The 21684-nt window shown below is 47.5% G+C and overlaps 24 non-coding genes across 24 annotated transcripts; all 24 read right to left on the bottom strand.

Moving 5' to 3' along the window:
* Window positions 1–277: 277 nt before the first annotated feature.
* On the bottom strand, window positions 278–359 carry Trnas-gcu (transfer RNA serine (anticodon GCU)). Its single transcript has one exon. It is a non-coding gene; the product is annotated as a tRNA-Ser (tRNA).
* Window positions 360–1293: 934 nt separating this feature from the next.
* Window positions 1294–1375, bottom strand: Trnas-gcu (transfer RNA serine (anticodon GCU)). Its single transcript has one exon. It is a non-coding gene; the product is annotated as a tRNA-Ser (tRNA).
* An 812-nt stretch (window positions 1376–2187) lies between these two features.
* Trnas-gcu (transfer RNA serine (anticodon GCU)) lies at window positions 2188–2269 on the bottom strand. Its single transcript has one exon. It is a non-coding gene; the product is annotated as a tRNA-Ser (tRNA).
* Window positions 2270–3095: 826 nt separating this feature from the next.
* Trnas-gcu (transfer RNA serine (anticodon GCU)) lies at window positions 3096–3177 on the bottom strand. The gene has a single exon. It is a non-coding gene; the product is annotated as a tRNA-Ser (tRNA).
* An 812-nt stretch (window positions 3178–3989) lies between these two features.
* Window positions 3990–4071, bottom strand: Trnas-gcu (transfer RNA serine (anticodon GCU)). The gene has a single exon. It is a non-coding gene; the product is annotated as a tRNA-Ser (tRNA).
* An 826-nt stretch (window positions 4072–4897) lies between these two features.
* Trnas-gcu (transfer RNA serine (anticodon GCU)) lies at window positions 4898–4979 on the bottom strand. Its single transcript has one exon. It is a non-coding gene; the product is annotated as a tRNA-Ser (tRNA).
* An 812-nt stretch (window positions 4980–5791) lies between these two features.
* On the bottom strand, window positions 5792–5873 carry Trnas-gcu (transfer RNA serine (anticodon GCU)). The gene has a single exon. It is a non-coding gene; the product is annotated as a tRNA-Ser (tRNA).
* Window positions 5874–6807: 934 nt separating this feature from the next.
* Window positions 6808–6889, bottom strand: Trnas-gcu (transfer RNA serine (anticodon GCU)). The gene has a single exon. It is a non-coding gene; the product is annotated as a tRNA-Ser (tRNA).
* Window positions 6890–7694: 805 nt separating this feature from the next.
* Trnas-gcu (transfer RNA serine (anticodon GCU)) lies at window positions 7695–7776 on the bottom strand. Its single transcript has one exon. It is a non-coding gene; the product is annotated as a tRNA-Ser (tRNA).
* Window positions 7777–8588: 812 nt separating this feature from the next.
* Trnas-gcu (transfer RNA serine (anticodon GCU)) lies at window positions 8589–8670 on the bottom strand. The gene has a single exon. It is a non-coding gene; the product is annotated as a tRNA-Ser (tRNA).
* Window positions 8671–9496: 826 nt separating this feature from the next.
* Trnas-gcu (transfer RNA serine (anticodon GCU)) lies at window positions 9497–9578 on the bottom strand. Its single transcript has one exon. It is a non-coding gene; the product is annotated as a tRNA-Ser (tRNA).
* Window positions 9579–10390: 812 nt separating this feature from the next.
* Trnas-gcu (transfer RNA serine (anticodon GCU)) lies at window positions 10391–10472 on the bottom strand. Its single transcript has one exon. It is a non-coding gene; the product is annotated as a tRNA-Ser (tRNA).
* An 826-nt stretch (window positions 10473–11298) lies between these two features.
* On the bottom strand, window positions 11299–11380 carry Trnas-gcu (transfer RNA serine (anticodon GCU)). Its single transcript has one exon. It is a non-coding gene; the product is annotated as a tRNA-Ser (tRNA).
* Window positions 11381–12192: 812 nt separating this feature from the next.
* On the bottom strand, window positions 12193–12274 carry Trnas-gcu (transfer RNA serine (anticodon GCU)). Its single transcript has one exon. It is a non-coding gene; the product is annotated as a tRNA-Ser (tRNA).
* Window positions 12275–13100: 826 nt separating this feature from the next.
* Window positions 13101–13182, bottom strand: Trnas-gcu (transfer RNA serine (anticodon GCU)). Its single transcript has one exon. It is a non-coding gene; the product is annotated as a tRNA-Ser (tRNA).
* Window positions 13183–13994: 812 nt separating this feature from the next.
* Window positions 13995–14076, bottom strand: Trnas-gcu (transfer RNA serine (anticodon GCU)). The gene has a single exon. It is a non-coding gene; the product is annotated as a tRNA-Ser (tRNA).
* An 826-nt stretch (window positions 14077–14902) lies between these two features.
* On the bottom strand, window positions 14903–14984 carry Trnas-gcu (transfer RNA serine (anticodon GCU)). The gene has a single exon. It is a non-coding gene; the product is annotated as a tRNA-Ser (tRNA).
* Window positions 14985–15796: 812 nt separating this feature from the next.
* On the bottom strand, window positions 15797–15878 carry Trnas-gcu (transfer RNA serine (anticodon GCU)). Its single transcript has one exon. It is a non-coding gene; the product is annotated as a tRNA-Ser (tRNA).
* Window positions 15879–16704: 826 nt separating this feature from the next.
* Trnas-gcu (transfer RNA serine (anticodon GCU)) lies at window positions 16705–16786 on the bottom strand. Its single transcript has one exon. It is a non-coding gene; the product is annotated as a tRNA-Ser (tRNA).
* Window positions 16787–17598: 812 nt separating this feature from the next.
* On the bottom strand, window positions 17599–17680 carry Trnas-gcu (transfer RNA serine (anticodon GCU)). Its single transcript has one exon. It is a non-coding gene; the product is annotated as a tRNA-Ser (tRNA).
* An 826-nt stretch (window positions 17681–18506) lies between these two features.
* Trnas-gcu (transfer RNA serine (anticodon GCU)) lies at window positions 18507–18588 on the bottom strand. Its single transcript has one exon. It is a non-coding gene; the product is annotated as a tRNA-Ser (tRNA).
* An 812-nt stretch (window positions 18589–19400) lies between these two features.
* Trnas-gcu (transfer RNA serine (anticodon GCU)) lies at window positions 19401–19482 on the bottom strand. Its single transcript has one exon. It is a non-coding gene; the product is annotated as a tRNA-Ser (tRNA).
* Window positions 19483–20308: 826 nt separating this feature from the next.
* On the bottom strand, window positions 20309–20390 carry Trnas-gcu (transfer RNA serine (anticodon GCU)). Its single transcript has one exon. It is a non-coding gene; the product is annotated as a tRNA-Ser (tRNA).
* An 812-nt stretch (window positions 20391–21202) lies between these two features.
* Trnas-gcu (transfer RNA serine (anticodon GCU)) lies at window positions 21203–21284 on the bottom strand. Its single transcript has one exon. It is a non-coding gene; the product is annotated as a tRNA-Ser (tRNA).
* Window positions 21285–21684: the final 400 nt, after the last annotated feature.

Here is a 21684-nt window from a genome sequence, read left to right as displayed (position 1 = left end):
GACAGGTGTGCACGTAAATATAAATAAGAACTCGTCGTTCGGAAATACCAACATACTCTTTGCTGGAGCCGAAATTTGATTGGTTTATAGATCTCGAAATGATGTTTAATTCGAAGGGCATAAGCTATGGAATGATGTGCGCTTCCATCTGGTAGGCAGTTTTGTCTCGTATTTCATACATACGATCTCTGCCACGTACACGCTTCGTTGTTACTACTGAGTGGCGTTTCGCATGGAGAAGGAGTGACCGCAAACGGGTGCTTTACGTAAAATTCTACGACGAGGATGGGATTCGAACCCACGCGTGCAGAGCACATTGGATTAGCAGTCCAACGCCTTAACCACTCGGCCACCTCGTCTGCTGCAACTCCTAATGTGTCTTTGGCGAGTGCTTGCGGAAAGAAGACATTTGTCGATTCGAAAACGCATTCAAAACATCGTACTGGGCCGGCTGCAGTGCAGTGCAGCCGAACAAGCTCCCACTCACGAATCATTTAATGACAGCATCCGTCCACGTCGATATCCGATGGGGGCAAAATCACCGCCCCACTTATTTACTGCAGGAATAAGCGTTGTATCGACATGGAGTGTCGTCTAATGCAAATGAGAAATGTGCTGTGCATTCTTTTCCACGACTTACTGCAACGAAACGTACAGCTCGATACGTTACACTGATATTGCTTGCAACGTTTTGACGTTCCTCCTAGCCCAAGATTGTCCTGCTGTTTGCGATGGAGCTTGGTGTTTGGGCGACCACTAGCGACGGATGTCTGCAAAGTCAAGTCTCTCCAGTAGGCCCTGCCAAATCGCTTCTGTTTTGACGTTCCTCCTAGCCCAAGATTGTCCTGCTGTTTGCGATGGAGCTTGGTGTTTGGGCGACCACTAGCGACGGATGTCTGCAAAGTCAAGTCTCTCCAGTAGGCCCTGCCAAATCGCTTCTGTATATGGCGGCCTGACGCAAAACAAACTGTTGCTACAGATGGATTATTATAGGCGCGATACGTTAAAATGACTGCGACAGGTGTGCACGTAAATATAAATAAGAACTCGTCGTTCGGAAATACCAACATACTCTTTGCTGGAGCCGAAATTTGATTGGTTTATAGATCTCGAAATGATGTTTAATTCGAAGGGCATAAGCTATGGAATGATGTGCGCTTCCATCTGGTAGGCAGTTTTGTCTCGTATTTCATACATACGATCTCTGCCACGTACACGCTTCGTTGTTACTACTGAGTGGCGTTTCGCATGGAGAAGGAGTGACCGCAAACGGGTGCTTTACGTAAAATTCTACGACGAGGATGGGATTCGAACCCACGCGTGCAGAGCACATTGGATTAGCAGTCCAACGCCTTAACCACTCGGCCACCTCGTCTGCTGCAACTCCTAATGTGTCTTTGGCGAGTGCTTGCGGAAAGAAGACATTTGTCGATTCGAAAACGCATTCAAAACATCGTACTGGGCCGGCTGCAGTGCAGTGCAGCCGAACAAGCTCCCACTCACGAATCATTTAATGACAGCATCCGTCCACGTCGATATCCGATGGGGGCAAAATCACCGCCCCACTTATTTACTGCAGGAATAAGCGTTGTATCGACATGGAGTGTCGTCTAATGCAAATGAGAAATGTGCTGTGCATTCTTTTCCACGACTTACTGCAACGAAACGTACAGCTCGATACGTTACACTGATATTGCTTGCAACGTTTTGACGTTCCTCCTAGCCCAAGATTGTCCTGCTGTTTGCGATGGAGCTTGGTGTTTGGGCGACCACTAGCGACGGATGTCTGCAAAGTCAAGTCTCTCCAGTAGGCCCTGCCAAATCGCTTCTGTATATGGCGGCCTGACGCAAAACAAACTGTTGTGTGCTACAGATGGATTATTATAGGCGCGATACGTTAAAATGACTGCGACAGGTGTGCACGTAAATATAAATAAGAACTCGTCGTTCGGAAATACCAACATACTCTTTGCTGGAGCCGAAATTTGATTGGTTTATAGATCTCGAAATGATGTTTAATTCGAAGGGCATAAGCTATGGAATGATGTGCGCTTCCATCTGGTAGGCAGTTTTGTCTCGTATTTCATACATACGATCTCTGCCACGTACACGCTTCGTTGTTACTACTGAGTGGCGTTTCGCATGGAGAAGGAGTGACCGCAAACGGGTGCTTTACGTAAAATTCTACGACGAGGATGGGATTCGAACCCACGCGTGCAGAGCACATTGGATTAGCAGTCCAACGCCTTAACCACTCGGCCACCTCGTCTGCTGCAACTCCTAATGTGTCTTTGGCGAGTGCTTGCGGAAAGAAGACATTTGTCGATTCGAAAACGCATTCAAAACATCGTACTGGGCCGGCTGCAGTGCAGTGCAGCCGAACAAGCTCCCACTCACGAATCATTTAATGACAGCATCCGTCCACGTCGATATCCGATGGGGGCAAAATCACCACCCCACTTATTTACTGCAGGAATAAGCGTTGTATCGACATGGAGTGTCGTCTAATGCAAATGAGAAATGTGCTGTGCATTCTTTTCCACGACTTACTGCAACGAAACGTACAGCTCGATACGTTACACTGATATTGCTTGCAACGTTTTGACGTTCCTCTTAGCCCAAGATTGTCCTGCTGTTTGCGATGGAGCTTGGTGTTTGGGCGACCACTAGCGACGGATGTCTGCAAAGTCAAGTCTCTCCAGTAGGCCCTGCCAAATCGCTTCTGTATATGGTGGCCTGACGCAAAACAAACTGTCGAAAGGCGACAGTTGTGTGCTACAGATGGATTATTATAGGCGCGATACGTTAAAATGACTGCGACAGGTGTGCACGTAAATATAAATAAGAACTCGTCGTTCGGAAATACCAACATACTCTTTGCTGGAGCCGAAATTTGATTGGTTTATAGATCTCGAAATGATGTTTAATTCGAAGGGCATAAGCTATGGAATGATGTGCGCTTCCATCTGGTAGGCAGTTTTGTCTCGTATTTCATACATACGATCTCTGCCACGTACACGCTTCGTTGTTACTACTGAGTGGCGTTTCGCATGGAGAAGGAGTGACCGCAAACGGGTGCTTTACGTAAAATTCTACGACGAGGATGGGATTCGAACCCACGCGTGCAGAGCACATTAGATTAGCAGTCCAACGCCTTAACCACTCGGCCACCTCGTCTGCTGCAACTCCTAATGTGTCTTTGGCGAGTGCTTGCGGAAAGAAGACATTTGTCGATTCGAAAACGCATTCAAAACATCGTACTGGGCCGGCTGCAGTGCAGTGCAGCCGAACAAGCTCCCACTCACGAATCATTTAATGACAGCATCCGTCCACGTCGATATCCGATGGGGGCAAAATCACCGCCCCACTTATTTACTGCAGGAATAAGCGTTGTATCGACATGGAGTGTCGTCTAATGCAAATGAGAAATGTGCTGTGCATTCTTTTCCACGACTTACTGCAACGAAACGTACAGCTCGATACGTTACACTGATATTGCTTGCAACGTTTTGACGTTCCTCCTAGCCCAAGATTGTCCTGCTGTTTGCGATGGAGCTTGGTGTTTGGGCGACCACTAGCGACGGATGTCTGCAAAGTCAAGTCTCTCCAGTAGGCCCTGCCAAATCGCTTCTGTATATGGCGGCCTGACGCAAAACAAACTGTTGTGTGCTACAGATGGATTATTATAGGCGCGATACGTTAAAATGACTGCGACAGGTGTGCACGTAAATATAAATAAGAACTCGTCGTTCGGAAATACCAACATACTCTTTGCTGGAGCCGAAATTTGATTGGTTTATAGATCTCGAAATGATGTTTAATTCGAAGGGCATAAGCTATGGAATGATGTGCGCTTCCATCTGGTAGGCAGTTTTGTCTCGTATTTCATACATACGATCTCTGCCACGTACACGCTTCGTTGTTACTACTGAGTGGCGTTTCGCATGGAGAAGGAGTGACCGCAAACGGGTGCTTTACGTAAAATTCTACGACGAGGATGGGATTCGAACCCACGCGTGCAGAGCACATTGGATTAGCAGTCCAACGCCTTAACCACTCGGCCACCTCGTCTGCTGCAACTCCTAATGTGTCTTTGGCGAGTGCTTGCGGAAAGAAGACATTTGTCGATTCGAAAACGCATTCAAAACATCGTACTGGGCCGGCTGCAGTGCAGTGCAGCCGAACAAGCTCCCACTCACGAATCATTTAATGACAGCATCCGTCCACGTCGATATCCGATGGGGGCAAAATCACCACCCCACTTATTTACTGCAGGAATAAGCGTTGTATCGACATGGAGTGTCGTCTAATGCAAATGAGAAATGTGCTGTGCATTCTTTTCCACGACTTACTGCAACGAAACGTACAGCTCGATACGTTACACTGATATTGCTTGCAACGTTTTGACGTTCCTCCTAGCCCAAGATTGTCCTGCTGTTTGCGATGGAGCTTGGTGTTTGGGCGACCACTAGCGACGGATGTCTGCAAAGTCAAGTCTCTCCAGTAGGCCCTGCCAAATCGCTTCTGTATATGGCGGCCTGACGCAAAACAAACTGTCGAAAGGCGACAGTTGTGTGCTACAGATGGATTATTATAGGCGCGATACGTTACAATGACTGCGACAGGTGTGCACGTAAATATAAATAAGAACTCGTCGTTCGGAAATACCAACATACTCTTTGCTGGAGCCGAAATTTGATTGGTTTATAGATCTCGAAATGATGTTTAATTCGAAGGGCATAAGCTATGGAATGATGTGCGCTTCCATCTGGTAGGCAGTTTTGTCTCGTATTTCATACATACGATCTCTGCCACGTACACGCTTCGTTGTTACTACTGAGTGGCGTTTCGCATGGAGAAGGAGTGACCGCAAACGGGTGCTTTACGTAAAATTCTACGACGAGGATGGGATTCGAACCCACGCGTGCAGAGCACATTGGATTAGCAGTCCAACGCCTTAACCACTCGGCCACCTCGTCTGCTGCAACTCCTAATGTGTCTTTGGCGAGTGCTTGCGGAAAGAAGACATTTGTCGATTCGAAAACGCATTCAAAACATCGTACTGGGCCGGCTGCAGTGCAGTGCAGCCGAACAAGCTCCCACTCACGAATCATTTAATGACAGCATCCGTCCACGTCGATATCCGATGGGGGCAAAATCACCGCCCCACTTAATTACTGCAGGAATAAGCGTTGTATCGACATGGAGTGTCGTCTAATGCAAATGAGAAATGTGCTGTGCATTCTTTTCCACGACTTACTGCAACGAAACGTACAGCTCGATACGTTACACTGATATTGCTTGCAACGTTTTGACGTTCCTCCTAGCCCAAGATTGTCCTGCTGTTTGCGATGGAGCTTGGTGTTTGGGCGACCACTAGCGACGGATGTCTGCAAAGTCAAGTCTCTCCAGTAGGCCCTGCCAAATCGCTTCTGTATATGGCGGCCTGACGCAAAACAAACTGTTGTGTGCTACAGATGGATTATTATAGGCGCGATACGTTAAAATGACTGCGACAGGTGTGCACGTAAATATAAATAAGAACTCGTCGTTCGGAAATACCAACATACTCTTTGCTGGAGCCGAAATTTGATTGGTTTATAGATCTCGAAATGATGTTTAATTCGAAGGGCATAAGCTATGGAATGATGTGCGCTTCCATCTGGTAGGCAGTTTTGTCTCGTATTTCATACATACGATCTCTGCCACGTACACGCTTCGTTGTTACTACTGAGTGGCGTTTCGCATGGAGAAGGAGTGACCGCAAACGGGTGCTTTACGTAAAATTCTACGACGAGGATGGGATTCGAACCCACGCGTGCAGAGCACATTGGATTAGCAGTCCAACGCCTTAACCACTCGGCCACCTCGTCTGCTGCAACTCCTAATGTGTCTTTGGCGAGTGCTTGCGGAAAGAAGACATTTGTCGATTCGAAAACGCATTCAAAACATCGTACTGGGCCGGCTGCAGTGCAGTGCAGCCGAACAAGCTCCCACTCACGAATCATTTAATGACAGCATCCGTCCACGTCGATATCCGATGGGGGCAAAATCACCGCCCCACTTATTTACTGCAGGAATAAGCGTTGTATCGACATGGAGTGTCGTCTAATGCAAATGAGAAATGTGCTGTGCATTCTTTTCCACGACTTACTGCAACGAAACGTACAGCTCGATACGTTACACTGATATTGCTTGCAACGTTTTGACGTTCCTCCTAGCCCAAGATTGTCCTGCTGTTTGCGATGGAGCTTGGTGTTTGGGCGACCACTAGCGACGGATGTCTGCAAAGTCAAGTCTCTCCAGTAGGCCCTGCCAAATCGCTTCTGTTTTGACGTTCCTCCTAGCCCAAGATTGTCCTGCTGTTTGCGATGGAGCTTGGTGTTTGGGCGACCACTAGCGACGGATGTCTGCAAAGTCAAGTCTCTCCAGTAGGCCCTGCCAAATCGCTTCTGTATATGGCGGCCTGACGCAAAACAAACTGTTGCTACAGATGGATTATTATAGGCGCGATACGTTAAAATGACTGCGACAGGTGTGCACGTAAATATAAATAAGAACTCGTCGTTCGGAAATACCAACATACTCTTTGCTGGAGCCGAAATTTGATTGGTTTATAGATCTCGAAATGATGTTTAATTCGAAGGGCATAAGCTATGGAATGATGTGCGCTTCCATCTGGTAGGCAGTTTTGTCTCGTATTTCATACATACGATCTCTGCCACGTACACGCTTCGTTGTTACTACTGAGTGGCGTTTCGCATGGAGAAGGAGTGACCGCAAACGGGTGCTTTACGTAAAATTCTACGACGAGGATGGGATTCGAACCCACGCGTGCAGAGCACATTGGATTAGCAGTCCAACGCCTTAACCACTCGGCCACCTCGTCTGCTGCAACTCCTAATGTGTCTTTGGCGAGTGCTTGCGGAAAGAAGACATTTGTCGATTCGAAAACGCATTCAAAACATCGTACTGGGCCGGCTGCAGTGCAGTGCAGCCGAACAAGCTCCCACTCACGAATCATTTAATGACAGCATCCGTCCACGTCGATATCCGATGGGGGCAAAATCACCGCCCCACTTATTTACTGCAGGAATAAGCGTTGTATCGACATGGAGTGTCGTCTAATGCAAATGAGAAATGTGCTGTGCATTCTTTTCCACGACTTACTGCAACGAAACGTACAGCTCGATACGTTACACTGATATTGCTTGCAACGTTTTGACGTTCCTCCTAGCCCAAGATTGTCCTGCTGTTTGCGATGGAGCTTGGTGTTTGGGCGACCACTAGCGACGGATGTCTGCAAAGTCAAGTCTCTCCAGTAGGCCCTGCCAAATCGCTTCTGTATATGGCGGCCTGACGCAAAACAAACTGTTACAGATGGATTATTATAGGCGCGATACGTTAAAATGACTGCGACAGGTGTACACGTAAATATAAATAAGAACTCGTCGTTCGGAAATACCAACATACTCTTTGCTGGAGCCGAAATTTGATTGGTTTATAGATCTCGAAATGATGTTTAATTCGAAGGGCATAAGCTATGGAATGATGTGCGCTTCCATCTGGTAGGCAGTTTTGTCTCGTATTTCATACATACGATCTCTGCCACGTACACGCTTCGTTGTTACTACTGAGTGGCGTTTCGCATGGAGAAGGAGTGACCGCAAACGGGTGCTTTACGTAAAATTCTACGACGAGGATGGGATTCGAACCCACGCGTGCAGAGCACATTGGATTAGCAGTCCAACGCCTTAACCACTCGGCTACCTCGTCTGCTGCAACTCCTAATGTGTCTTTGGCGAGTGCTTGCGGAAAGAAGACATTTGTCGATTCGAAAACGCATTCAAAACATCGTACTGGGCCGGCTGCAGTGCAGTGCAGCCGAACAAGCTCCCACTCACGAATCATTTAATGACAGCATCCGTCCACGTCGATATCCGATGGGGGCAAAATCACCGCCCCACTTATTTACTGCAGGAATAAGCGTTGTATCGACATGGAGTGTCGTCTAATGCAAATGAGAAATGTGCTGTGCATTCTTTTCCACGACTTACTGCAACGAAACGTACAGCTCGATACGTTACACTGATATTGCTTGCAACGTTTTGACGTTCCTCCTAGCCCAAGATTGTCCTGCTGTTTGCGATGGAGCTTGGTGTTTGGGCGACCACTAGCGACGGATGTCTGCAAAGTCAAGTCTCTCCAGTAGGCCCTGCCAAATCGCTTCTGTATATGGCGGCCTGACGCAAAACAAACTGTTGTGTGCTACAGATGGATTATTATAGGCGCGATACGTTAAAATGACTGCGACAGGTGTGCACGTAAATATAAATAAGAACTCGTCGTTCGGAAATACCAACATACTCTTTGCTGGAGCCGAAATTTGATTGGTTTATAGATCTCGAAATGATGTTTAATTCGAAGGGCATAAGCTATGGAATGATGTGCGCTTCCATCTGGTAGGCAGTTTTGTCTCGTATTTCATACATACGATCTCTGCCACGTACACGCTTCGTTGTTACTACTGAGTGGCGTTTCGCATGGAGAAGGAGTGACCGCAAACGGGTGCTTTACGTAAAATTCTACGACGAGGATGGGATTCGAACCCACGCGTGCAGAGCACATTGGATTAGCAGTCCAACGCCTTAACCACTCGGCCACCTCGTCTGCTGCAACTCCTAATCTGTCTTTGGCGAATGCTTGCGGAAAGAAGACATTTGTCGATTCGAAAACGCATTCAAAACATCGTACTGGGCCGGCTGCAGTGCAGTGCAGCCGAACAAGCTCCCACTCACGAATCATTTAATGACAGCATCCGTCCACGTCGATATCCGATGGGGGCAAAATCACCACCCCACTTATTTACTGCAGGAATAAGCGTTGTATCGACATGGAGTGTCGTCTAATGCAAATGAGAAATGTGCTGTGCATTCTTTTCCACGACTTACTGCAACGAAACGTACAGCTCGATACGTTACACTGATATTGCTTGCAACGTTTTGACGTTCCTCCTAGCCCAAGATTGTCCTGCTGTTTGCGATGGAGCTTGGTGTTTGGGCGACCACTAGCGACGGATGTCTGCAAAGTCAAGTCTCTCCAGTAGGCCCTGCCAAATCGCTTCTGTATATGGCGGCCTGACGCAAAACAAACTGTCGAAAGGCGACAGTTGTGTGCTACAGATGGATTATTATAGGCGCGATACGTTACAATGACTGCGACAGGTGTGCACGTAAATATAAATAAGAACTCGTCGTTCGGAAATACCAACATACTCTTTGCTGGAGCCGAAATTTGATTGGTTTATAGATCTCGAAATGATGTTTAATTCGAAGGGCATAAGCTATGGAATGATGTGCGCTTCCATCTGGTAGGCAGTTTTGTCTCGTATTTCATACATACGATCTCTGCCACGTACACGCTTCGTTGTTACTACTGAGTGGCGTTTCGCATGGAGAAGGAGTGACCGCAAACGGGTGCTTTACGTAAAATTCTACGACGAGGATGGGATTCGAACCCACGCGTGCAGAGCACATTGGATTAGCAGTCCAACGCCTTAACCACTCGGCCACCTCGTCTGCTGCAACTCCTAATGTGTCTTTGGCGAGTGCTTGCGGAAAGAAGACATTTGTCGATTCGAAAACGCATTCAAAACATCGTACTGGGCCGGCTGCAGTGCAGTGCAGCCGAACAAGCTCCCACTCACGAATCATTTAATGACAGCATCCGTCCACGTCGATATCCGATGGGGGCAAAATCACCGCCCCACTTATTTACTGCAGGAATAAGCGTTGTATCGACATGGAGTGTCGTCTAATGCAAATGAGAAATGTGCTGTGCATTCTTTTCCACGACTTACTGCAACGAAACGTACAGCTCGATACGTTACACTGATATTGCTTGCAACGTTTTGACGTTCCTCCTAGCCCAAGATTGTCCTGCTGTTTGCGATGGAGCTTGGTGTTTGGGCGACCACTAGCGACGGATGTCTGCAAAGTCAAGTCTCTCCAGTAGGCCCTGCCAAATCGCTTCTGTATATGGCGGCCTGACGCAAAACAAACTGTTGTGTGCTACAGATGGATTATTATAGGCGCGATACGTTAAAATGACTGCGACAGGTGTGCACGTAAATATAAATAAGAACTCGTCGTTCGGAAATACCAACATACTCTTTGCTGGAGCCGAAATTTGATTGGTTTATAGATCTCGAAATGATGTTTAATTCGAAGGGCATAAGCTATGGAATGATGTGCGCTTCCATCTGGTAGGCAGTTTTGTCTCGTATTTCATACATACGATCTCTGCCACGTACACGCTTCGTTGTTACTACTGAGTGGCGTTTCGCATGGAGAAGGAGTGACCGCAAACGGGTGCTTTACGTAAAATTCTACGACGAGGATGGGATTCGAACCCACGCGTGCAGAGCACATTGGATTAGCAGTCCAACGCCTTAACCACTCGGCCACCTCGTCTGCTGCAACTCCTAATGTGTCTTTGGCGAGTGCTTGCGGAAAGAAGACATTTGTCGATTCGAAAACGCATTCAAAACATCGTACTGGGCCGGCTGCAGTGCAGTGCAGCCGAACAAGCTCCCACTCACGAATCATTTAATGACAGCATCCGTCCACGTCGATATCCGATGGGGGCAAAATCACCACCCCACTTATTTACTGCAGGAATAAGCGTTGTATCGACATGGAGTGTCGTCTAATGCAAATGAGAAATGTGCTGTGCATTCTTTTCCACGACTTACTGCAACGAAACGTACAGCTCGATACGTTACACTGATATTGCTTGCAACGTTTTGACGTTCCTCCTAGCCCAAGATTGTCCTGCTGTTTGCGATGGAGCTTGGTGTTTGGGCGACCACTAGCGACGGATGTCTGCAAAGTCAAGTCTCTCCAGTAGGCCCTGCCAAATCGCTTCTGTATATGGCGGCCTGACGCAAAACAAACTGTCGAAAGGCGACAGTTGTGTGCTACAGATGGATTATTATAGGCGCGATACGTTAAAATGACTGCGACAGGTGTGCACGTAAATATAAATAAGAACTCGTCGTTCGGAAATACCAACATACTCTTTGCTGGAGCCGAAATTTGATTGGTTTATAGATCTCGAAATGATGTTTAATTCGAAGGGCATAAGCTATGGAATGATGTGCGCTTCCATCTGGTAGGCAGTTTTGTCTCGTATTTCATACATACGATCTCTGCCACGTACACGCTTCGTTGTTACTACTGAGTGGCGTTTCGCATGGAGAAGGAGTGACCGCAAACGGGTGCTTTACGTAAAATTCTACGACGAGGATGGGATTCGAACCCACGCGTGCAGAGCACATTGGATTAGCAGTCCAACGCCTTAACCACTCGGCCACCTCGTCTGCTGCAACTCCTAATGTGTCTTTGGCGAGTGCTTGCGGAAAGAAGACATTTGTCGATTCGAAAACGCATTCAAAACATCGTACTGGGCCGGCTGCAGTGCAGTGCAGCCGAACAAGCTCCCACTCACGAATCATTTAATGACAGCATCCGTCCACGTCGATATCCGATGGGGGCAAAATCACCGCCCCACTTAATTACTGCAGGAATAAGCGTTGTATCGACATGGAGTGTCGTCTAATGCAAATGAGAAATGTGCTGTGCATTCTTTTCCACGACTTACTGCAACGAAACGTACAGCTCGATACGTTACACTGATATTGCTTGCAACGTTTTGACGTTCCTCCTAGCCCAAGATTGTCCTGCTGTTTGCGATGGAGCTTGGTGTTTGGGCGACCACTAGCGACGGATGTCTGCAATGTCAAGTCTCTCCAGTAGGCCCTGCCAAATCGCTTCTGTATATGGCGGCCTGACGCAAAACAAACTGTTGTGTGCTACAGATGGATTATTATAGGCGCGATACGTTAAAATGACTGCGACAGGTGTGCACGTAAATATAAATAAGAACTCGTCGTTCGGAAATACCAACATACTCTTTGCTGGAGCCGAAATTTGATTGGTTTATAGATCTCGAAATGATGTTTAATTCGAAGGGCATAAGCTATGGAATGATGTGCGCTTCCATCTGGTAGGCAGTTTTGTCTCGTATTTCATACATACGATCTCTGCCACGTACACGCTTCGTTGTTACTACTGAGTGTCGTTTCGCATGGAGAAGGAGTGACCGCAAACGGGTGCTTTACGTAAAATTCTACGACGAGGATGGGATTCGAACCCACGCGTGCAGAGCACATTGGATTAGCAGTCCAACGCCTTAACCACTCGGCCACCTCGTCTGCTGCAACTCCTAATGTGTCTTTGGCGAGTGCTTGCGGAAAGAAGACATTTGTCGATTCGAAAACGCATTCAAAACATCGTACTGGGCCGGCTGCAGTGCAGTGCAGCCGAACAAGCTCCCACTCACGAATCATTTAATGACAGCATCCGTCCACGTCGATATCCGATGGGGGCAAAATCACCACCCCACTTATTTACTGCAGGAATAAGCGTTGTATCGACATGGAGTGTCGTCTAATGCAAATGAGAAATGTGCTGTGCATTCTTTTCCACGACTTACTGCAACGAAACGTACAGCTCGATACGTTACACTGATATTGCTTGCAACGTTTTGACGTTCCTCCTAGCCCAAGATTGTCCTGCTGTTTGCGATGGAGCTTGGTGTTTGGGCGACCACTAGCGACGGATGTCTGCAAAGTCAAGTCTCTCCAGTAGGCCCTGCCAAATCGCTTCTGTATATGGCGGCCTGACGCAAAACAAACTGTCGAAAGGCGACAGTTGTGTGCTACAGATGGATTATTATAGGCGCGATACGTTAAAATGACTGCGACAGGTGTGCACGTAAATATAAATAAGAACTCGTCGTTCGGAAATACCAACATACTCTTTGCTGGAGCCGAAATTTGATTGGTTTATAGATCTCGAAATGATGTTTAATTCGAAGGGCATAAGCTATGGAATGATGTGCGCTTCCATCTGGTAGGCAGTTTTGTCTCGTATTTCATACATACGATCTCTGCCACGTACACGCTTCGTTGTTACTACTGAGTGGCGTTTCGCATGGAGAAGGAGTGACCGCAAACGGGTGCTTTACGTAAAATTCTACGACGAGGATGGGATTCGAACCCACGCGTGCAGAGCACATTGGATTAGCAGTCCAACGCCTTAACCACTCGGCCACCTCGTCTGCTGCAACTCCTAATGTGTCTTTGGCGAGTGCTTGCGGAAAGAAGACATTTGTCGATTCGAAAACGCATTCAAAACATCGTACTGGGCCGGCTGCAGTGCAGTGCAGCCGAACAAGCTCCCACTCACGAATCATTTAATGACAGCATCCGTCCACGTCGATATCCGATGGGGGCAAAATCACCGCCCCACTTAATTACTGCAGGAATAAGCGTTGTATCGACATGGAGTGTCGTCTAATGCAAATGAGAAATGTGCTGTGCATTCTTTTCCACGACTTACTGCAACGAAACGTACAGCTCGATACGTTACACTGATATTGCTTGCAACGTTTTGACGTTCCTCCTAGCCCAAGATTGTCCTGCTGTTTGCGATGGAGCTTGGTGTTTGGGCGACCACTAGCGACGGATGTCTGCAAAGTCAAGTCTCTCCAGTAGGCCCTGCCAAATCGCTTCTGTATATGGCGGCCTGACGCAAAACAAACTGTTGTGTGCTACAGATGGATTATTATAGGCGCGATACGTTAAAATGACTGCGACAGGTGTGCACGTAAATATAAATAAGAACTCGTCGTTCGGAAATACCAACATACTCTTTGCTGGAGCCGAAATTTGATTGGTTTATAGATCTCGAAATGATGTTTAATTCGAAGGGCATAAGCTATGGAATGATGTGCGCTTCCATCTGGTAGGCAGTTTTGTCTCGTATTTCATACATACGATCTCTGCCACGTACACGCTTCGTTGTTACTACTGAGTGGCGTTTCGCATGGAGAAGGAGTGACCGCAAACGGGTGCTTTACGTAAAATTCTACGACGAGGATGGGATTCGAACCCACGCGTGCAGAGCACATTGGATTAGCAGTCCAACGCCTTAACCACTCGGCCACCTCGTCTGCTGCAACTCCTAATGTGTCTTTGGCGAGTGCTTGCGGAAAGAAGACATTTGTCGATTCGAAAACGCATTCAAAACATCGTACTGGGCCGGCTGCAGTGCAGTGCAGCCGAACAAGCTCCCACTCACGAATCATTTAATGACAGCATCCGTCCACGTCGATATCCGATGGGGGCAAAATCACCACCCCACTTATTTACTGCAGGAATAAGCGTTGTATCGACATGGAGTGTCGTCTAATGCAAATGAGAAATGTGCTGTGCATTCTTTTCCACGACTTACTGCAACGAAACGTACAGCTCGATACGTTACACTGATATTGCTTGCAACGTTTTGACGTTCCTCCTAGCCCAAGATTGTCCTGCTGTTTGCGATGGAGCTTGGTGTTTGGGCGACCACTAGCGACGGATGTCTGCAAAGTCAAGTCTCTCCAGTAGGCCCTGCCAAATCGCTTCTGTATATGGCGGCCTGACGCAAAACAAACTGTCGAAAGGCGACAGTTGTGTGCTACAGATGGATTATTATAGGCGCGATACGTTAAAATGACTGCGACAGGTGTGCACGTAAATATAAATAAGAACTCGTCGTTCGGAAATACCAACATACTCTTTGCTGGAGCCGAAATTTGATTGGTTTATAGATCTCGAAATGATGTTTAATTCGAAGGGCATAAGCTATGGAATGATGTGCGCTTCCATCTGGTAGGCAGTTTTGTCTCGTATTTCATACATACGATCTCTGCCACGTACACGCTTCGTTGTTACTACTGAGTGGCGTTTCGCATGGAGAAGGAGTGACCGCAAACGGGTGCTTTACGTAAAATTCTACGACGAGGATGGGATTCGAACCCACGCGTGCAGAGCACATTGGATTAGCAGTCCAACGCCTTAACCACTCGGCCACCTCGTCTGCTGCAACTCCTAATGTGTCTTTGGCGAGTGCTTGCGGAAAGAAGACATTTGTCGATTCGAAAACGCATTCAAAACATCGTACTGGGCCGGCTGCAGTGCAGTGCAGCCGAACAAGCTCCCACTCACGAATCATTTAATGACAGCATCCGTCCACGTCGATATCCGATGGGGGCAAAATCACCGCCCCACTTAATTACTGCAGGAATAAGCGTTGTATCGACATGGAGTGTCGTCTAATGCAAATGAGAAATGTGCTGTGCATTCTTTTCCACGACTTACTGCAACGAAACGTACAGCTCGATACGTTACACTGATATTGCTTGCAACGTTTTGACGTTCCTCCTAGCCCAAGATTGTCCTGCTGTTTGCGATGGAGCTTGGTGTTTGGGCGACCACTAGCGACGGATGTCTGCAAAGTCAAGTCTCTCCAGTAGGCCCTGCCAAATCGCTTCTGTATATGGCGGCCTGACGCAAAACAAACTGTTGTGTGCTACAGATGGATTATTATAGGCGCGATACGTTAAAATGACTGCGACAGGTGTGCACGTAAATATAAATAAGAACTCGTCGTTCGGAAATACCAACATACTCTTTGCTGGAGCCGAAATTTGATTGGTTTATAGATCTCGAAATGATGTTTAATTCGAAGGGCATAAGCTATGGAATGATGTGCGCTTCCATCTGGTAGGCAGTTTTGTCTCGTATTTCATACATACGATCTCTGCCACGTACACGCTTCGTTGTTACTACTGAGTGGCGTTTCGCATGGAGAAGGAGTGACCGCAAACGGGTGCTTTACGTAAAATTCTACGACGAGGATGGGATTCGAACCCACGCGTGCAGAGCACATTGGATTAGCAGTCCAACGCCTTAACCACTCGGCCACCTCGTCTGCTGCAACTCCTAATGTGTCTTTGGCGAGTGCTTGCGGAAAGAAGACATTTGTCGATTCGAAAACGCATTCAAAACATCGTACTGGGCCGGCTGCAGTGCAGTGCAGCCGAACAAGCTCCCACTCACGAATCATTTAATGACAGCATCCGTCCACGTCGATATCCGATGGGGGCAAAATCACCACCCCACTTATTTACTGCAGGAATAAGCGTTGTATCGACATGGAGTGTCGTCTAATGCAAATGAGAAATGTGCTGTGCATTCTTTTCCACGACTTACTGCAACGAAACGTACAGCTCGATACGTTACACTGATATTGCTTGCAACGTTTTGACGTTCCTCCTAGCCCAAGATTGTCCTGCTGTTTGCGATGGAGCTTGGTGTTTGGGCGACCACTAGCGACGGATGTCTGCAAAGTCAAGTCTCTCCAGTAGGCCCTGCCAAATCGCTTCTGTATATGGCGGCCTGACGCAAAACAAACTGTCGAAAGGCGACAGTTGTGTGCTACAGATGGATTATTATAGGCGCGATACGTTAAAATGACTGCGACAGGTGTGCACGTAAATATAAATAAGAACTCGTCGTTCGGAAATACCAACATACTCTTTGCTGGAGCCGAAATTTGATTGGTTTATAGATCTCGAAATGATGTTTAATTCGAAGGGCATAAGCTATGGAATGATGTGCGCTTCCATCTGGTAGGCAGTTTTGTCTCGTATTTCATACATACGATCTCTGCCACGTACACGCTTCGTTGTTACTACTGAGTGGCGTTTCGCATGGAGAAGGAGTGACCGCAAACGGGTGCTTTACGTAAAATTCTACGACGAGGATGGGATTCGAACCCACGCGTGCAGAGCACATTGGATTAGCAGTCCAACGCCTTAACCACTCGGCCACCTCGTCTGCTGCAACTCCTAATGTGTCTTTGGCGAGTGCTTGCGGAAAGAAGACATTTGTCGATTCGAAAACGCATTCAAAACATCGTACTGGGCCGGCTGCAGTGCAGTGCAGCCGAACAAGCTCCCACTCACGAATCATTTAATGACAGCATCCGTCCACGTCGATATCCGATGGGGGCAAAATCACCGCCCCACTTAATTACTGCAGGAATAAGCGTTGTATCGACATGGAGTGTCGTCTAATGCAAATGAGAAATGTGCTGTGCATTCTTTTCCACGACTTACTGCAACGAAACGTACAGCTCGATACGTTACACTGATATTGCTTGCAACGTTTTGACGTTCCTCCTAGCCCAAGATTGTCCTGCTGTTTGCGATGGAGCTTGGTGTTTGGGCGACCACTAGCGACGGATGTCTGCAAAGTCAAGTCTCTCCAGTAGGCCCTGCCAAATCGCTTCTGTATATGGCGGCCTGACGCAAAACAAACTGTTGTGTGCTACAGATGGATTATTATAGGCGCGATACGTTAAAATGACTGCGACAGGTGTGCACGTAAATATAAATAAGAACTCGTCGTTCGGAAATACCAACATACTCTTTGCTGGAGCCGAAATTTGATTGGTTTATAGATCTCGAAATGATGTTTAATTCGAAGGGCATAAGCTATGGAATGATGTGCGCTTCCATCTGGTAGGCAGTTTTGTCTCGTATTTCATACATACGATCTCTGCCACGTACACGCTTCGTTGTTACTACTGAGTGGCGTTTCGCATGGAGAAGGAGTGACCGCAAACGGGTGCTTTACGTAAAATTCTACGACGAGGATGGGATTCGAACCCACGCGTGCAGAGCACATTGGATTAGCAGTCCAACGCCTTAACCACTCGGCCACCTCGTCTGCTGCAACTCCTAATGTGTCTTTGGCGAGTGCTTGCGGAAAGAAGACATTTGTCGATTCGAAAACGCATTCAAAACATCGTACTGGGCCGGCTGCAGTGCAGTGCAGCCGAACAAGCTCCCACTCACGAATCATTTAATGACAGCATCCGTCCACGTCGATATCCGATGGGGGCAAAATCACCACCCCACTTATTTACTGCAGGAATAAGCGTTGTATCGACATGGAGTGTCGTCTAATGCAAATGAGAAATGTGCTGTGCATTCTTTTCCACGACTTACTGCAACGAAACGTACAGCTCGATACGTTACACTGATATTGCTTGCAACGTTTTGACGTTCCTCCTAGCCCAAGATTGTCCTGCTGTTTGCGATGGAGCTTGGTGTTTGGGCGACCACTAGCGACGGATGTCTGCAAAGTCAAGTCTCTCCAGTAGGCCCTGCCAAATCGCTTCTGTATATGGCGGCCTGACGCAAAACAAACTGTCGAAAGGCGACAGTTGTGTGCTACAGATGGATTATTATAGGCGCGATACGTTAAAATGACTGCGACAGGTGTGCACGTAAATATAAATAAGAACTCGTCGTTCGGAAATACCAACATACTCTTTGCTGGAGCCGAAATTTGATTGGTTTATAGATCTCGAAATGATGTTTAATTCGAAGGGCATAAGCTATGGAATGATGTGCGCTTCCATCTGGTAGGCAGTTTTGTCTCGTATTTCATACATACGATCTCTGCCACGTACACGCTTCGTTGTTACTACTGAGTGGCGTTTCGCATGGAGAAGGAGTGACCGCAAACGGGTGCTTTACGTAAAATTCTACGACGAGGATGGGATTCGAACCCACGCGTGCAGAGCACATTGGATTAGCAGTCCAACGCCTTAACCACTCGGCCACCTCGTCTGCTGCAACTCCTAATGTGTCTTTGGCGAGTGCTTGCGGAAAGAAGACATTTGTCGATTCGAAAACGCATTCAAAACATCGTACTGGGCCGGCTGCAGTGCAGTGCAGCCGAACAAGCTCCCACTCACGAATCATTTAATGACAGCATCCGTCCACGTCGATATCCGATGGGGGCAAAATCACCGCCCCACTTAATTACTGCAGGAATAAGCGTTGTATCGACATGGAGTGTCGTCTAATGCAAATGAGAAATGTGCTGTGCATTCTTTTCCACGACTTACTGCAACGAAACGTACAGCTCGATACGTTACACTGATATTGCTTGCAACGTTTTGACGTTCCTCCTAGCCCAAGATTGTCCTGCTGTTTGCGATGGAGCTTGGTGTTTGGGCGACCACTAGCGACGGATGTCTGCAAAGTCAAGTCTCTCCAGTAGGCCCTGCCAAATCGCTTCTGTATATGGCGGCCTGACGCAAAACAAACTGTTGTGTGCTACAGATGGATTATTATAGGCGCGATACGTTAAAATGACTGCGACAGGTGTGCACGTAAATATAAATAAGAACTCGTCGTTCGGAAATACCAACATACTCTTTGCTGGAGCCGAAATTTGATTGGTTTATAGATCTCGAAATGATGTTTAATTCGAAGGGCATAAGCTATGGAATGATGTGCGCTTCCATCTGGTAGGCAGTTTTGTCTCGTATTTCATACATACGATCTCTGCCACGTACACGCTTCGTTGTTACTACTGAGTGGCGTTTCGCATGGAGAAGGAGTGACCGCAAACGGGTGCTTTACGTAAAATTCTACGACGAGGATGGGATTCGAACCCACGCGTGCAGAGCACATTGGATTAGCAGTCCAACGCCTTAACCACTCGGCCACCTCGTCTGCTGCAACTCCTAATGTGTCTTTGGCGAGTGCTTGCGGAAAGAAGACATTTGTCGATTCGAAAACGCATTCAAAACATCGTACTGGGCCGGCTGCAGTGCAGTGCAGCCGAACAAGCTCCCACTCACGAATCATTTAATGACAGCATCCGTCCACGTCGATATCCGATGGGGGCAAAATCACCACCCCACTTATTTACTGCAGGAATAAGCGTTGTATCGACATGGAGTGTCGTCTAATGCAAATGAGAAATGTGCTGTGCATTCTTTTCCACGACTTACTGCAACGAAACGTACAGCTCGATACGTTACACTGATATTGCTTGCAACGTTTTGACGTTCCTCCTAGCCCAAGATTGTCCTGCTGTTTGCGATGGAGCTTGGTGTTTGGGCGACCACTAGCGACGGATGTCTGCAAAGTCAAGTCTCTCCAGTAGGCCCTGCCAAATCGCTTCTGTATATGGCGGCCTGACGCGAAACAAACTGTCGAAAGGCGACAGTTGTGTGCTACAGATGGATTATTATAGGCGCGATACGTTAAAATGACTGCGACAGGTGTGCACGTAAATATAAATAAGAACTCGTCGTTCGGAAATACCAACATACTCTTTGCTGGAGCCGAAATTTGATTGGTTTATAGATCTCGAAATGATGTTTAATTCGAAGGGCATAAGCTATGGAATGATGTGCGCTTCCATCTGGTAGGCAGTTTTGTCTCGTATTTCATACATACGATCTCTGCCACGTACACGCTTCGTTGTTACTACTGAATGGCGTTTCGCATGGAGAAGGAGTGACCGCAAACGGGTGCTTTACGTAAAATTCTACGACGAGGATGGGATTCGAACCCACGCGTGCAGAGCACATTGGATTAGCAGTCCAACGCCTTAACCACTCGGCCACCTCGTCTGCTGCAACTCCTAATGTGTCTTTGGCGAGTGCTTGCGGAAAGAAGACATTTGTCGATTCGAAAACGCATTCAAAACATCGTACTGGGCCGGCTGCAGTGCAGTGCAGCCGAACAAGCTCCCACTCACGAATCATTTAATGACAGCATCCGTCCACGTCGATATCCGATGGGGGCAAAATCACCGCCCCACTTAATTACTGCAGGAATAAGCGTTGTATCGACATGGAGTGTCGTCTAATGCAAATGAGAAATGTGCTGTGCATTCTTTTCCACGACTTACTGCAACGAAACGTACAGCTCGATACGTTACACTGATATTGCTTGCAACGTTTTGACGTTCCTCCTAGCCCAAGATTGTCCTGCTGTTTGCGATGGAGCTTGGTGTTTGGGCGACCACTAGCGACGGATGTCTGCAAAGTCAAGTCTCTCCAGTAGGCCCTGCCAAATCGCTTCTGTATATGGCGGCCTGACGCAAAACAAACTGTTGTGTGCTACAGATGGATTATTATAGGCGCGATACGTTAAAATGACTGCGACAGGTGTGCACGTAAATATAAATAAGAACTCGTCGTTCGGAAATACCAACATACTCTTTGCTGGAGCCGAAATTTGATTGGTTTATAGATCTCGAAATGATGTTTAATTCGAAGGGCATAAGCTATGGAATGATGTGCGCTTCCATCTGGTAGGCAGTTTTGTCTCGTATTTCATACATACGATCTCTGCCACGTACACGCTTCGTTGTTACTACTGAGTGGCGTTTCGCATGGAGAAGGAGTGACCGCAAACGGGTGCTTTACGTAAAATTCTACGACGAGGATGGGATTCGAACCCACGCGTGCAGAGCACATTGGATTAGCAGTCCAACGCCTTAACCACTCGGCCACCTCGTCTGCTGCAACTCCTAATGTGTCTTTGGCGAGTGCTTGCGGAAAGAAGACATTTGTCGATTCGAAAACGCATTCAAAACATCGTACTGGGCCGGCTGCAGTGCAGTGCAGCCGAACAAGCTCCCACTCACGAATCATTTAATGACAGCATCCGTCCACGTCGATATCCGATGGGGGCAAAATCACCACCCCACTTATTTACTGCAGGAATAAGCGTTGTATCGACATGGAGTGTCGTCTAATGCAAATGAGAAATGTGCTGTGCATTCTTTTCCACGACTTACTGCAACGAAACGTACAGCTCGATACGTTACACTGATATTGCTTGCAACGTTTTGACGTTCCTCCTAGCCCAAGATTGTCCTGCTGTTTGCGATGGAGCTTGGTGTTTGGGCGACCACTA

The sequence above is a fragment of the Schistocerca nitens genome, chromosome 2 (assembly GCF_023898315.1).
Source record: "Schistocerca nitens isolate TAMUIC-IGC-003100 chromosome 2, iqSchNite1.1, whole genome shotgun sequence".
In the NCBI taxonomy this organism is placed as follows: domain Eukaryota; kingdom Metazoa; phylum Arthropoda; class Insecta; order Orthoptera; family Acrididae; genus Schistocerca; species Schistocerca nitens.
Note: the sequence above shows the minus strand (reverse complement) of the source record. Positions and strands in the feature narration are given on the sequence as shown.